This window comes from Bidens hawaiensis, unplaced genomic scaffold (genome assembly GCF_021521415.1).
Source record: "Bidens hawaiensis isolate Kalapana, Puna unplaced genomic scaffold, B.hawaiensis_p1.1 tig00047017_1, whole genome shotgun sequence".
Taxonomy (NCBI): Eukaryota; Viridiplantae; Streptophyta; class Magnoliopsida; order Asterales; family Asteraceae; genus Bidens; species Bidens hawaiensis.
Genome location: NW_027506022.1, coordinates 29,323 through 45,318, shown reverse-complemented (window position 1 = coordinate 45,318; position 15,996 = coordinate 29,323). Strand labels below are relative to the sequence as shown.

Below are 15,996 nucleotides of genomic sequence, written 5' to 3'. Positions count from 1 at the left end.
AAAAATACCCTTAAACTAACGGCATAGCTGGATGCCGTTAGACGGATAGGACGTAATTGGCTAATATTTAAATCTATGAGGACTAAACTGACAAAAATACAAATTTTGGACTGAAGTGGCGAAAGTAGCAAACCACAGGGACGAAAATGGCCATTAACTCTATTAATTAAGTAGATAAGTATTATGGTTTATTAGTTATAATAATTGAAGAAAGAGAATGATTAATACTTTCTTTATTTAGCTTTAAGCATTTAAAACTTAAAACAAAACTAGTGGCCCATATTCATTTCTCGTATTTCTTGCAGTAATATCATTTCTCTCTTGAAACACTCCCTATATATATATATATATATATATATATATATATATATATATATATATATGATTATGTTCATTTCAGAAGTGCGAGAAGTGCGAGAAGAGATTCTAATCAATCACATTATTTCTTTTTAATTTTTGATTATTTAAATAAAAGGGTATATTAGTAAAATATGATTTACTCATTTTTTGGTAACGAATAGTAATTAAATTTAACCAGCGGGGCTTGCCCCAATGGCCAGGAACATGATGGATGACCCGGATGTCCCGGGTTCGAATAATGATTCCGACCGGATTTTACCAGAGCATTAACACCTGTCGTGCCTTTGGGCGAGGTGAGCCAACTGGGTTTTACCGGTAATGCCAAGCCAAACTCGGATGCCAACGTGGCCTGAGTGGGGTGGTGGGGCGCGACGTGTTCTCGCAGTGAGATAACTTAACTGTGAAAGTCACCGTTCGAAAAAATAGTAACTAAATTTCATGTAAGTTACAATTTATTGTTTATATATTCATTAATATTTATTTAATCTTTAATTCCACTTTTCCTAATTAATCAATATGATATACTTAACATATTGCTGCAAAGTTGAACATTATCGATTGAATTTGAAGTTATTAGTTTGATTAAATAATTTCAATATTGCTACTACATTAACCTAGCGATTTTGTATTCCCATTTTGTTATTGAATTTTTACACAAATTAAACCTAAAAATAAAATTGATTTTGCCTCCATCACTCAAATCAAGATCCAAATATTTGTATGTATGTGATCATTAATAAAAAAAATACACGTGGGATTTTGCTTGTCCCACATACTAAACAAAAAAAATTACACTATATCATTAAAAAAGCAATCCCATACTACACAACATAAGAAACTTGTATGTATGTGATACACTTTGTGACTGTACATATGTATGTAGGCTCGTAGGGACGTCCACACGTGGGATGTAGGTGCATACGTGTATGTGTATGTACGTACGTAGGCATGTAGGGACATACGTATGTAGGCACATAGGTTCGCTTGCATGTAGGGACGTAGACCGTACAGACATTCGTGCGTGCGTACGCATGCATGTACGTCTGCACATAGGTATCTACCAACCTACGTATGTATGTGTACGTATATATGTATGTGTGTATGTACGTACGTACCTACACTACATAGTGAAACAAGATGTTTTTACCAACTTCATCACCATTAACTCTTGCAAATAACAATATATTCAATATCCACCATGTTAGATTAAGCATTTGTAAATCTTGAAAATGAGTACACCAATAAATGATTTTCAAAAGATAGACTTAATTGTGGCTTTAATTAAGGGATTTAAATGACTAGAGCTTCAAGTTTTTATTTAATGATGGTACACCAAAATCACTAATTTACCCTTTTGGTATTAAAGTTCAATAAAATGGTGAAACAAAAATTACAAGAATGTCATTTTGAGTAATGACCATTGATCAAACAAAATCAATGGATGAGATCCACTTCTCGCACTTCTCGCTCTAATATTACTTCTCGCAAGATCCATCCTATATATATATATATAGGGAGAGGATCATGAGAGAACTCCATTTTATGGAGAGAACTAGAGAACTAATAATGAAGTATTTTTAATTTAATTAAAAAAATATTTTTAAAATTTTTTTTCTTTCATCCTTCTTATATGTTATTATTCTTCACCATAAAAAAATATAAAAATAAAAAAAAATTAACGAGTAATGCATATATGCAATACACCGACTTTTTTTATAATGCATATGTGCAATAGTGTGCATTTTGATATTTGAAATAGTGTTGAATAACATATATATAGTTGTTTGTATTGTTTATTTGTAATAGTGTTATATTATATACAAAAATTAAAAAAAAAATTGATATAGTGCATATGTGCATTAGTGTTGTATTACATATATGCGATAATGTGTTTTGCATACAATTATTAGTGTCGTATTTGCATATATTCAATAGTGTGTATTGGATAATGCAATTGTGTTGTATTATATGCAATAAAACACTATTGTATATATGCAATAGGCATTGGTGCAAATATGCACTACAGTACTACACCGACAAGTGTTTTTTTTAGTATCAATATCATCTTATTAGAAGGAGGAAAGAAAAAAACCACAAAATATTTTTTTTAAATAGTTAAAAATAATTCTTTACTAGTTCTCTAGTTCTCTCTTTAAGAGGAGTTCTCTCTAGATCCCACCCCTATATATATATATATATATATATATATATATATATATATAGATAAATCTTGATCTTTCGTGTTGCAAAGCCTTGATTGGGTCAAATGGCGGTCATTGGTTGGGCCTCGTATTTTTTTTGTTGTTGTTTTAATATAAGAACTCAATGGTTAAGATCCAGTGTCGTAACAAGCATAACCAGTATTGATCGAATGTGCGGATGGACGTTGACAAATTTATTTTTGGGGATTAGTTTCGGTGCCATTTATTCCGTTCGGTTCAGATATGGTACCGCCACAACACTCAGGTACTTTTTTACCAACCTTTTATTTTTGTTACTCCAACGAATATGACCGAGATTGGGTAAACATACAAAATCGATACCGACAAGAATTTGTGTTAACTCATAACCACAATGTTCAGGTTTTACCAACCGAATAAACTTCTCATTAAATATGTTTGTTAGCCACAAGAGCTTGTGGTTTTTGTTTTTTTTTAATATGTTTGTTGTATTTGGATGTTGATGAATTTACTTTTGTACCATCTATGCCATCAGCCTGGTGCAGCGAAACGAGTCTGTACACAGTATAGATAGATATCGACGGGCGGCGAAACAAAACACTTTTTTGATTATTTTATTCTTTTTGGCTTTAAATATGAAAGTTTTTTTTTCTTTTAGATCCGCTATCGTAAAGAACATAACCGAAACCGACCAATTTGTGTCCATTTGCTGTCACAACATCTAGGTTTTACGACCACATAAACGTCGTTTTTAAATATGTTATTTTTTTGTATCATACGCTATACGAGTTTTTTTGTTTATTTCTGGTATCGTAACGAAAATAAGCGAAACCGTCCAATTCCGTGTCGACCGCCGCCGCAACGTCTAGGTCTTACTGGCTAAATAAACGTCGTTTTAAACACATTATATTTTTATGTATCATAAGTTATACGAGTATTCTGGTCATTTAGAGATTTAACTTTTGGTTTAATATCGGTATTGTGTTGGTATCATAACGAACTTAACCCGTAATAACCAAACGCGCATACATACACCGCTATAACGTGACGGACACAAAGTTAGTTTATTTTATATTAGAAACTTAAAATCCTAATTTATGATAAGTTGCCATAAATCATTGGATATATAATAATATGACATTAATTGATCCATCAAAAAGTCAGTCAACTCATGTTCTTTCTTCCTCGTCTCCTTACGAGATAGATTCGCCATCGTCCTAGCTGTGATCAACTTCGTACATACTTTCCAATGGATTAACAACTTCAATTTTAGCATGACTCTCTAGTCAGGTAAGTTCACAAACGGTTAATCACTTATATAATATATATTTTTTTATGTAATTTTGGTAATATGATCAAAATCACATGTTGGTAATATTAGATTCTTGATTGAGTGACTATTTGAACCTGATTTTCGATGTGTTTAGAATATAGATGGCTTCCAAAATGGCATTTTTAAGATTCTAGTCTCCCTTCTTCCAAAGAATATGACAAAACGATTATTGAACATTTGATTCTATATGTATATGGAGCAAGAAAGCGAAAACCTCAACGACAAAATGGAGGAAAAAGAAGTCGGGAAATGAAAGCATCCTTAACTGATATCCGATAGCCTTCATCCTATTCCTATATTTGTTTGTTAAATAACCAATCATCAGATATCTGAAACTATTCTCCTTACTGTAGAATATAATAGTCTCTAGATCTAAATGGTTATCAACGAATGTAACAATAAAAGATTTTGTTTTATATATATGATATATCGAAAGTGAGAATTGTTATATTCCCTTCATGAGCTACTTGGCCTGTAATCACTTTCTGTAGCAGCTTGATGGCTCAGGAAGTCGTAGCAGCAGTACTTCCAAAAACAGGTGAAACAGTATGGGATTCTATCCAAAGAATCACCGAGGCTTCGATTTGTATGAATGATAATCATTCACGTTTCGAGGCTAAAATGAAGACCTTGCGTGCAGTAAGGGATGATCTGAAAGATAGAACCTTAAAATATACGTCAACAAAAAACCGAACCATGGAGGACTGGTTTCACAGGGTTATGGCTGTGGAAAAGGTTGTGGACGAACTTGAAAGCAAGTTTAAGGAGAAACAAGAAACCTCAACATGGATTCATGTGCTTCCCCGATCAAAGTTGAGCAAACAAATGGCAAGCATGTGCTCAGAAATTGGTGAGCTTGTAACCGAAGGAAATTAACTGGGGGATACTTTGGTCCACAAAGTTGCTGAGCGCGTAGTGAAGCTGACAGCCCCGGATACCTCGTATATTCCATCACTCCAAGGCGTTTTGGACAGAATACTGATAGATCTGTCAAATGATGATCTTAAAGCAATTAGGGTGTTAGGAATGTTGGGGGCAGGGAAAACAACCATATTGCAGAACTTGAACAACCATGAAAAAGTTGCTAGTATGTATGAAAGAGTCATTTGGGTGACAGTCTCAGGTGAGGAAAACAATAAGGAGAATCTGAGCATAGAGATGTTGCAACATGTGATTGTTGAAAGACTAATAGTGGACACAGAAGAAGATGATGTTGGCAGAAGAATAAATAAAGATCTAGCAGGTGTGAAGTATCTGCCTACTCGATGACGTGAAAGCAGAACTTGATTTAGAATTGTTGGGTATTCCTGAAGGTGCCAGAGGCAGCAAAGTAGTAACGACAACAAAGTACCGAAATGTTCGGCTTCCTTCCTGTTCTAGTATTGAAGTCAAGAAGTTATCTCAAAGTGAGTCATGGAGCATGTTCCATAGGCTGTTATCCCTCCCCAATGATGTTAAAAACAAGCCACAGCTTCAGCGAATGGCTCATAAAGCAGTTTCTTTGTGTGGTGGTCATCCGTTGATGATAAAAATGGCAACGCGCATCTTCAAATCAATAGAAAGCCATGAACTCAGTGAGATAAGTTGGAGTGACGCGTTACAGACGTTAAGAAGGTGGCCAGAAAAAGGAAACACTGAGCCAATGAAGAAGGACTTGCTTAAATTTTGTTGTGATCACTTGGATCATGAGCGTAAACCTTGTTTTCTTTACAGTGCATTGTATCCAGAAGACACTGAAATTTCCACAGAGGGATTGTTGGTCTGTTGGGAAGCGGAAAATTTTCTTAAGAGTAGTGATGATGGAAAAATTGGTGGAAGAAATATACTACGCCACCTACAAAATGTAATTTTACTTGAGGAAGGTGCAACTGAGAAATGTGTAACAATGCATAAGTTAATCCGAGCAGCAGCCTTAAATCTGTTGTCTGAAGATAGGTGTTTGGTGAAGACGAGTGAGTCCGTGCAAAAACTCAATGACATTATCCCAAAGCGTCGGTGTGTTGATTTGTGGACGGACAAGATATGGATCTCTTTGGCCAACAACTCACTTGATAACTTACCTGATGCACCTCGTTCATCTCAGCTTTCTACACTTTTTGTCCAGAAATATTCAAAACATAGGAAGATTCCTGATTCGTTCTTTCAATACATGCCTAGCCTTTTGGTTTTAGATCGTTACATGACCGAGATCATGACATTGCCATCATCAATAAACAGGCTATCGAGGCTTAAAGTTCTTTATTTGAATGGTTGCAGTGTTTTGAAAGAGCTTCCTGGTTTTATTGGACATCTTAAGTCTCTTGAAGTGCTTGATATCCGTGGCTGTGGAGTTGGTAAATTACCGTATCAGATTTTAGGCTTAAATCGAATGAGGCGTTTATTGGTATCCTTCACCATGTCAACTCAAGACAACTATGATGTGATTTTTAAGTTATCAGGACTTGAAGAGTTGATCATTGACGTGGATTCAGAAACGGAAGATTGGTGTAATACTTTGATTGAGGAAGTAGTTGAAAAGGTAAGCACGCTACCAAAGCTGAACTGTTTCCAGTTTCGCCTTAATAACAATGTTATTGATGTGATACAAGTTGTTGACGACACTGTGAAGATCTATGCACCCAAAGAACGCCACCTTGTAAGTTTTCTCACACGAAGGAAAGATCTTGATACGCGATCTTTTCAGGTTTACATTGGATGCTTCATGTCTTGTGGCCCTGAAATCCCCGAATTCTACCGATATAGGTACCTAAAGTATTGTAGTGGGAATGGCGAAAATGATGGGATTAATGAAGTACTTAGCAAAGTACATGCATTTGAGTTGATCAACCACCATGACGTTGAGTACCTATCTAGCAATGTCATTGAGAAAATGGATTATGTCCAAGGTTGTCTAATTCAAAGTTGCAATAACATGACCACGATTGTAGGCGGTTGCCACACAACAAGTAAATCCTTATTGCCGAATCTGGAAAGGTTAGATACCAAGAACATGCCTAAACTGGAAAGAATATGGGAGGGCCATGTGCAACCGGGAAGCCTATCCAAACTGAAGACTTTGGTTCTATGCAAGTGTCCGTTGATTACCAGGGTATTTTGCAGTGTTATAGTGCAGCAACTTCGAGAGCTCCAATATCTAGAAGTTCAAGACTGTTGCAGGGTCGAAGAGATTGTTATGTGTTCCGAGGATATAAATCCACATGTTATCCCGAAATTAAGTACACTGATTCTTTGTAATATCCCAAGTTTAAGAAAGATAAGCTCCATACTTGCTTGGATTTCACTAGAGAGCTTAAAAATACATGATTGTCCCACAAGAATTGCTTTTCAGTATAAGCAGCGCACTCGGGCTTCGGAGCATTGAAGTGGATGAAGATTGGTGGGAGGCATTACAATGGTCAGATTCTAATATCAAAGAACGTCTTGTTCAGTGCTGCTTTTTCAGGTATATTGTTTTTGGAAACCCCTACCTGGTTTTGTTTTACTTCTTGCAAAATATTTAACTTTCTGACAAAGTTAACTTCGAGCATCAATATCTCATTCATCTTATTCACCAATGTGCTGATATGCTCATGTTTGTATGCAATGCTCATTTCAGGCATAGTGATTTGGCCGGGTGACTATTTCAACAAGAGATTTCTTCCCAAGGATAACTAGTATTAGTTCTCAATTGATTAATATGTGTGGCAACGTAAACTTTGTGTACTAATTTCATTGCTTGTATTTCAATGATTAAGACGTCTTGTAGGTATCGACTTCGAATAAAAGTAACAGCTTGATGCGATTAAAATTATCATGTTATATTGTTTTGTGATTATATGAGACTCCCATCTCACTTTGGGATAATGTGTCAAACTAATACCATGAGCTAGTGAATTAATTTTTTGATGAATTGTTGTTGAATCTGTTAGAAAGGAAAGTCAAATGAATGGAGCCAATCACATGATCAGTTTTTTATCATCATATCTCAGCTCGTACTTGACATATTTACAATGTTTATAGCTCGTTACAGCCCGGAAATTAGCAACATATTATCTGTTTCCTTTTTTGTTTGTAATTGTAAAACACTTATAAATTATGGTGTCAAATTATGGTGTCTTGTTCTGATGTAATACACACAAAAATACAAAGCAATCTTTTCTTCTCATATTCTGATTATCAGTTTTAAGATGGTATCAGAGCAGCGTTAATGATCCTAGGATCAATACTGCTCATCATCTACCCAGCAACCATCCCAACAACCATTCCGCCTTAATCAACCGCAAGCTGCCATGTCTGATATAGACGGTAGCTCGGCTTTAACCCTAGACAACCTCACAATCCAAATAGCCAATCTTCTAAAAAACGGTCTTAATTCCTAAACACAAACCCCTAAACAGAATCTTTCCGATAGCCTTAAAATTAGCCTGAACCTCAATAGCAGAACTAAGCCCTATGGGCACGGATGATACGAGTCGCCATAGGGGGGAAATCAAAAGCTTTATTGAATCACTTAACCACAAACCCATCGGAACGAACTGAAAAAGAATACGAGCTGGGATATGATGATAAAAAACTGATCCTGTGATTGGCTCCATTTCATTTGACTTTCCTTTCTAACAAAATCTACATATATTCCAACAATAAAGTAAAATATTGTAGACATGTGAGGTTAATCTTTACAATTTTTTTTAAAAAACTGATATATGTCATAAATAAATAATTATTTATTTTTCTTTTAAACTCCATTTATATTATATTATATCTATAAAATGATTAAATTATTCACTTTTCTTTAAACTCTATTTATATTAAATCTATACACTTTTATAAAAATAAATATTTACATATTATACTACTATACGTTGTCAGAATATATTTCACAACATACTTGGTGAAATTCAAAAATCAACAACAAACCATGTTTGTTAAATATTGAAAAGAATATAATTTAAATTTTAGCATTAACATATTATACTATTTATATTGTTAAATATTGTAAATAAAGCAAAAAAAATCTCTAATATGCTCTATTATATGAAGTAATTTTTTTAATCATTAAATTATAAATATATTTTTAACAGTTGATTCATTTTTTAAAAATAAATCCATTTATTTATTGGTTTTTTTGTACATTATCATATAAATTTATGAATAATAAATATATGAATTAAATCTATCAATTTATTTTTCGGTTAAGTTAGTAAACTACACATATATGTGTTAAATTGTAAGAATGGTAAATACCAATCACTTTCAAATATAATAAAGTTTATCATATTTAGTTTCTTGATTTTTTTATCAAAGATTATTTCAGGTTTTTTTGAAACTTAAATTTGATTGTTACGAGTTAAAAGTTGGTAAATTGATCGTTTGGTACAAATTAACTATATTTTGCTCAAATTTGTTACGAGTAAAAAAGGGATAATCTGAATATTTTAAAATTCTGAGAATGCAAATAAATTTATCGTCAAACTTGTTACGGGTTCAAAGTTTTGTCTTGAAAATGTAAAACAAATGAAAGTTATAATTTTAAATGTGATTGGGTTTCAAATTATTTTTAACGAGATTTTTGGAAATAGTCAAAAGTTTCGGGATTTTTCACATTGGATATTTTCCCCATGACTATTAAAATTTCAGAAATAATGACAGACACTTCCGACATGCCACCTCTAGACCTATCAATGCTCTTAACTTTTATCAAATTAGAAACATTTGTGTCAGCCAGGCCCGGCTACAAGAACGGGTAAAAATTTTTGGGCTGAAGGCAAAACTTTTTTTTGGACCTTAATAAAAAATGGTATCTTGTCGGGTTTAAACAATTTAATTTTTAAATAAGCATTAATCTTTTGGGCCTTATGATTTGGTTGTGTAAAATACATTTTTTTTTATAAAAATAGGGTTGAAATGTCTCAAGTGAGGTTAGAACCCACAACTTTTTAGTTGAAAGTTATACCTCTTTACCTCTAAACCAATCTAGTGGTTGTGTAATTAAATATAAACATTATATATATGTATTGTTTTTCATAAAGCTATATATATACTTATTTTTACAAAAAGTTAGGGCCTATCGGGGTGTCGGGCCGGGGCCCGTCAACCACCCGACCCTCCCTTATAGTTGGCCCTGGTGTCAGCATTGACTTTTCCTTGAATAGTGATCAGAATATTGTAGGTGAAGCATGTCATACAAAATTATGCTCAAGTGAATCAAAACATTCATAAAATTGAACAGGTTACCTTTTATTTTTATTTTGGTTGTCAATATGGCAAGTCGAGAAGCTCTCAAAATCTTTTTCATAGCTCAAAACTATTGTTATATGAGAAGTATTCTCCAAAATTGGTTCATAACCAAATTTCTTTCAATTATACATATATGATGATACTGATAATGATATTTCCCAATAGATGGAGTGTTCTTGGGTATGTTTTTACACGTGCATTTTTTTTATTAAATTCACTTTCTTTTGGAAATAATAATTTTGTGATATAAATAAAATCAATTTATGTATAATGATATAAGCATAGATGTAATACATTTTTTCATATACATTACGTATTGCTTTGTTTGTAACTTCATTATTTAGATCATCATGTGTGTTACACGGACTCTAAAGCTAGTTTTCTAAAATTCGCACAAGGAAGCTAATAAAACCAAATCCATCCTCACGACCCTCTCTTCTCTTAACTTCCTCCGATCACAACCATATTCATGCAACATAGGTACTGCCTCTGCCTTTTTTATAGATCTCGAAGTGCAGTCGGCTCACAGCTTGGGGGATGGGGGTTTGTGGGTTGGGGGGGTGGGGTTAAAGGAATTCTAAATCCAAGCCCCTTCCTGTAATAATAAACCAATTGATGCAATATATATCTCTCATTCAAATCAACAGTTAAAAATGACAAGTTATCCATTGAACCACTTCGATATGATTCTTCAGTCACAATATAAGCTTAACTTTGGAAAGTCGTGTATATATGGGCGGACCCACATAGAGTGTTAGAGCATTATTATCCCATCCACTATTTTCTATGAGTGAGGTTTTTATTATTTATGAAGTGATTTAGGGTGTTGTATGTGAAGAAGAGAGAAAGTGCATTAATTTTTCTATATATTTGAAAAGTTTATGTATCATCCTATAATTTTTTTAATGTTTTTTTAAAGTGATTGTGAGTAAAAAAAGAAAAAATTAATTATAAATATATAAAAAATATTGTTTAATTGAAAAGTATTGAGAAAATGTAGTGATTTTTTAACGTAGTTTTGAATGCTCTTAGTTCACGGACCCAATCATCTTTTATAAAATATTTTGTAGATAAGGTATATTAAATTTTGCTTGGATGTCTTAAGAACAGTTAGTTGAACCCAACACTGTTAAGAGTATGGTTGGCGTTGTGTAAATCCCTTTATTTACTAACAAAGAGGTCACGAGTTTGAGTTTGAGTTTGAGTTTGAGTTTGATACAACCCGTCTTTTTGTCATTTTTTAAATCCAAATGTATTCAACACCTAGTTGTATTATAAAACTTTAAAATGATAAAATGTCTTTTATATAAAAAAAATCTTTTTTGACACGAGCTCATTTTGTTGTAAGGTATTTTATCCAGTAAACTACAATGATATTGACAAGACAGACATCTTCCATGGGATGTTGAGCAGCCGGATGCTATCCATTTATAGCGGTGCAAAATTAAATATCGGTTGATATTTTAGACTAGTAGGATATGCTCTTTTTGTTAAAATGGAAAATTAAATATCGGTCGGCTCGACGGGGTCCGACGGAGACATCCAAAGGCTTTTTCACGATTTGCTTGCTTCTCTGTGTTAAATGAGCAACACTTGTGGGCTAAAGGGTGGTTTGGTTTGATCTCAAAGGGGTGTTTGGAGGAGATCATTACTAAAGGGATTTAAAAAAATAATTTAAGTCATACTTGGTGGTTAAGTTTTCTTAATTGATAAGTCTTTTTTTTTAGTTAGGATAAGTCTCTTTTTAGTATGGATAAGTCTTGCTAGTAGGTAAGTTTTTTTATTTCAAAAGGATAAGGATGAGTGTAAGTTTCAAAATCATACTAGCTATGTTTCCTTACTCCTTAAGTTTTGTTTGCCTATATAAGGCTTGTAAGGTTTAGTTGTAGAAATATCAAGTGTGTCTTGTATTGAGTATAAGTTTGTCTTGTATCTCTCTTTTCTTGTTTTCAAATAATAGGAAAACGCTCATGTGTTTGAGCAAATATTGTTCGATCGTGTATTGGGTCTTGGAATTGTTTACCGCTTCACTTGTTTAAAACGTAACAAGTGGTATCAAAGCCAACCCACTAAACATGGCCGATTTTCAAGTTGTTGGAGGCGTGAAGAAATTGAACAACCAAAAGTACAACACGTGGTCAACATGTATGAGTTCATATCTACAGGGTCAAGATCTGTGATGTAAGGCCCCGAACCCGGTGGCCTTACTTTAGCGTCGGATTTACTCATAAACACAGTTCTTACAAATCAGAGTTCATTAAAACTTCGCGGAATATAAAACATTTCATAACAAAACACGTCTTGTCTTAAACATCATGTTGTCTTTCAAAAATAAACGAAACATTAAACTTAGACGTCTTGAGTCTTCCGATGCCAGCCTCTTATCCAGTGCCACGTGTCTCCTCAAGCGAGCTGCCTCTTCCTACTCACCTGCGTGCATACTAAAAGTCAGCTACGCTGAGTGAGTTCTAGTTAATCAGGCAACATACAATTTATTCTCATATATTTCTTCCCGTATCCGAAGACACATATTACTATCTTAACCTCGTATAATTATCCATAGGAGGATCGTCACGTAATATCTATTAAAAGAACCATTACTATTACCATACTATATATAATTTCCATAGGAGGAACACTCTGTATACTTTCCATAGAAGGAAAACTTTACTATCCATAGAAGGAACGCTACACTATCCAAAGAATGAACACTATTCTATCCATAGAAGGAACACTATACTTTCCATAGAAGGAACACTATACTTTCCATAGAAGGAACATTATACTATCCATATAAGGAACTCTATATATTATCCATATAAGGAACACTATCTATAAGTTATTATTTAATATCCATGTAAGGAGCTAATCACTTCCCTTGACGATACGTGCAATATCCGAAGATCGTTCACGTACCGACAAGCTTTCATTCATAATGTTCATACATCATCCTTACATTACATACAATATTAATATCTTTATTTATATCCTGACAGTACGTGCAATATCCGAAGATCGTTCACGTACCGTCAAGCAATCAATCGTATCTGTCACATATATCATACACGGCATACACTTACCATTTAAGGTAAGTGTATTAACTATCACATTGAGTATGCACACAGCCCCGAAAACATAACAAGGAATGGGGCTAGAAACTCACCTGAACTCTGCTTCTTTTTCTGATAGCTGTAAATCCCTTCTTTAACTGAGCTCGGCTGACTGTACAAGTTACACGTATCAATACTCGCCTGATCTAATCTGGTGGCCTAGTATTAGCTTACTTTAACTTATCGCTTTTAATTTATTTTCTAATCGAACTTGGCTTTAGGCGCCTCAGGCGAACTTGGCTTTAGGCGAAGTTAAACCTCAGGCGAACTTGGCTTTAGGCGAAGTTAAACCTCAGGCGAACTTGGCTTTAGGCGAAGTTAAACCTCATGCGAACTTGGCTTTAGGCGAAGTTAAACCTTAGGCGAACTTAGCTTTACAGCGAAGTTGTCATCAGGCGAACTTGGCTTCAGGCGAAGTTGTCATCAGGCGAACTTGACTTTACAGCGAAGTTGCCAACAGGCGAACTTAGCTTGCAGGCGAAGTTCATCAGGCGAACTTAGCTTGCAGGCGAAGTTCATCGCTTTGAAGGCGAAGTTGCCCAGATGCAGGCGAAGTTGCCCAGACAGCCGCTGTTCGGTTTCTTTCCAGCGTTTTGAGCGATTTTAACACCCTTGCTATGGTTCAATATCACCCACTACGTTTCCCGACCATTTTCGGTCGCTTATACACTAAAAAGCTTGGATCTTTAAACTTCAAAGATCAAGAATCATACCTTTTTGAGCTTGTTTGGATCTCGTTTAACTTGTTAACACAACTAATCGCTCTCTCTCTCTCTCTCTCGGATCTGCCCGTTCCTCTCCTCGGATCTGCCCGGTTCCGGCCGCCGGCGAAGTTGTGGTGTATGTGTGTTTTTGGAGTGTGTTTGGATAATGATAGAAATGAAGATATTTTGGGTTGCTAGGGTATTTATATCCCTGAAATCCCATGGACCTAAGGCCCATTCTCATTTAACTCATCTCTATTAATCCAAGTCCATAACCCACATCCATTACCCAACACTAGCCGACCCATACCAACTCCTATTCTATTATTTATTTCCTGATAACCCGAGTAAACTTTCCCTCTATTATTAAGTAATATAATTAATATTATTTTGGACATTTCGGGATGTTACAAGTCTTCCCTCCTTAAAGAGGTTTCGTCCCCGAAACCTAACTTATTCCCTATAAAAGGTTCTTATATTTACACGCTTTATTGAATCGCCTTCGTTTTCTGAGTTACCCTTCTTACTTCCGACTTTGCAGTCATCGAATGGTGGTCATGTGTATTAGCTATTTAAGGTAGCTTGTCCATGAGGCCCTCAATGTACCAAGTCTCGTTTCGATCTTCAAGAGGCTTTGTCTTATATCATATTAATGCTAAAGCCTAAGTCGACACTCTATCACAACACAACAATTTATCATGACTAACATGCATTCAGACAATTCGTACCATAATTAATAAACACCAGTCTAAACTTCAACATAAAACAACACGCATCGAGTCATCAATAAGTTACACATAGATTTAATACTTATGGCTAGCATCTAACCTTCTTGAATGGCTTTTCTAAGCATACAGAGGAATCTGTTAAACCTCAAGCACTCTTCTCTCCTTCATGTCCTCCCTTTGGCTTCTTGCAATCCCTTGCTAGGTGCCCACGTCCTCCACAGTTGTGACACCTATGGTAATCATTACATTCCCAAGAGGAATGTCCTGCTCTTCCACACCTGTAGCAAACACCTAATCCCATTCTGCACTCTCCGGAGTGTCTCTTCCCACATTTTTCACAAGCAGTGAACCCCTTCTGCCTTGCCTTCTTCTTGCGTGGATCCACCTCATTGGCTTCCTTTGGTTCTGGGGTTGGGTTCCTTTTCTTCGGTTCCATCTTCTCCTCTTCACAGCTGGCAAGGTCCTCATAAATCATCTCGGCCAATTCCACGGCCGAGTCAAATGTTGCGGGCTTACTAGACTTAACCAAAGTGCGAATATTCCGTGGAAGTCCCCTTACGTAACACTTGATCCTTTTAGCTTCGGTGTTCACCATGTCAGGTACCAACCTAGACATGCGGTTGAATTCCGTAGTATACTCCCGTTGTGTCATCTCTCCCGCTTTCAAGTTCAGAAACTTCATCTCCACTCTTTCAACTTCTGTATCAGCGCAGAACCTCTTCATCACCATGTCCTTTAGGTCATTCTATCTCATCGCCTTGATCTCTTCACGGGTCTTCCTCTGCTCCACACTCTCCCACCAATACATAGCCTCATCTTCAAATGATTGGGTGGCATAACCGACAGCTTGGTCAGGACGGCACTCGCTAATGCGGATAACCTTATCCATGGCGGTTATCCACTGAAGAGTAGCGATTGCGTCTCCTAAACCAGTCAGCTTAGGCGGGTCACAACCTTTGAAGGACTTATAGTTGCAACCGCCTCGGCCCCTCTTCCTATCATCATCTTTCACAGACCTTACCTCACTTGAGTCACCCCTTTCCCTCTCGTTATCCTTTCTATTATTACCACCTGCCCCTTCAACAGTTCTTTCACGGCTTCCAGCAGACCTTCCCGGGGTAAAATTCTTCACAGCAGTGGCCACAGCTTGAACAATAGCTGCTTGAATGGCGGGATCCAGTTGAACTCCTTCATTGTTTTCCGGGTTTCTTCCCGCTGCACTTCCTTCATCTTCGGTGTTGGAAGCTGTCTCAACCGAAGGTTGCTGGACACGACGAGGCCTGCCGCGTCGTCCGGTGCGACCTCCAGCTCCAACAATGTCTCCAACTCCAGCCATTGTATTCTAAGGGAAAACACAAACATCAT

General features: G+C 35.7%; 1 pseudogene across 1 annotated transcript; it reads left to right on the top strand.

Moving 5' to 3' along the window:
* The first annotated feature begins 4,371 nt into the window (after positions 1-4,371).
* On the top strand, positions 4,372-7,651 carry LOC143616401 (disease resistance protein SUMM2-like; annotated as a pseudogene). Its single transcript, XR_013150657.1, has 2 exons — positions 4,372-7,322; positions 7,469-7,651. The product of XR_013150657.1 is annotated as a disease resistance protein SUMM2-like (transcript).
* Positions 7,652-15,996: the final 8,345 nt, after the last annotated feature.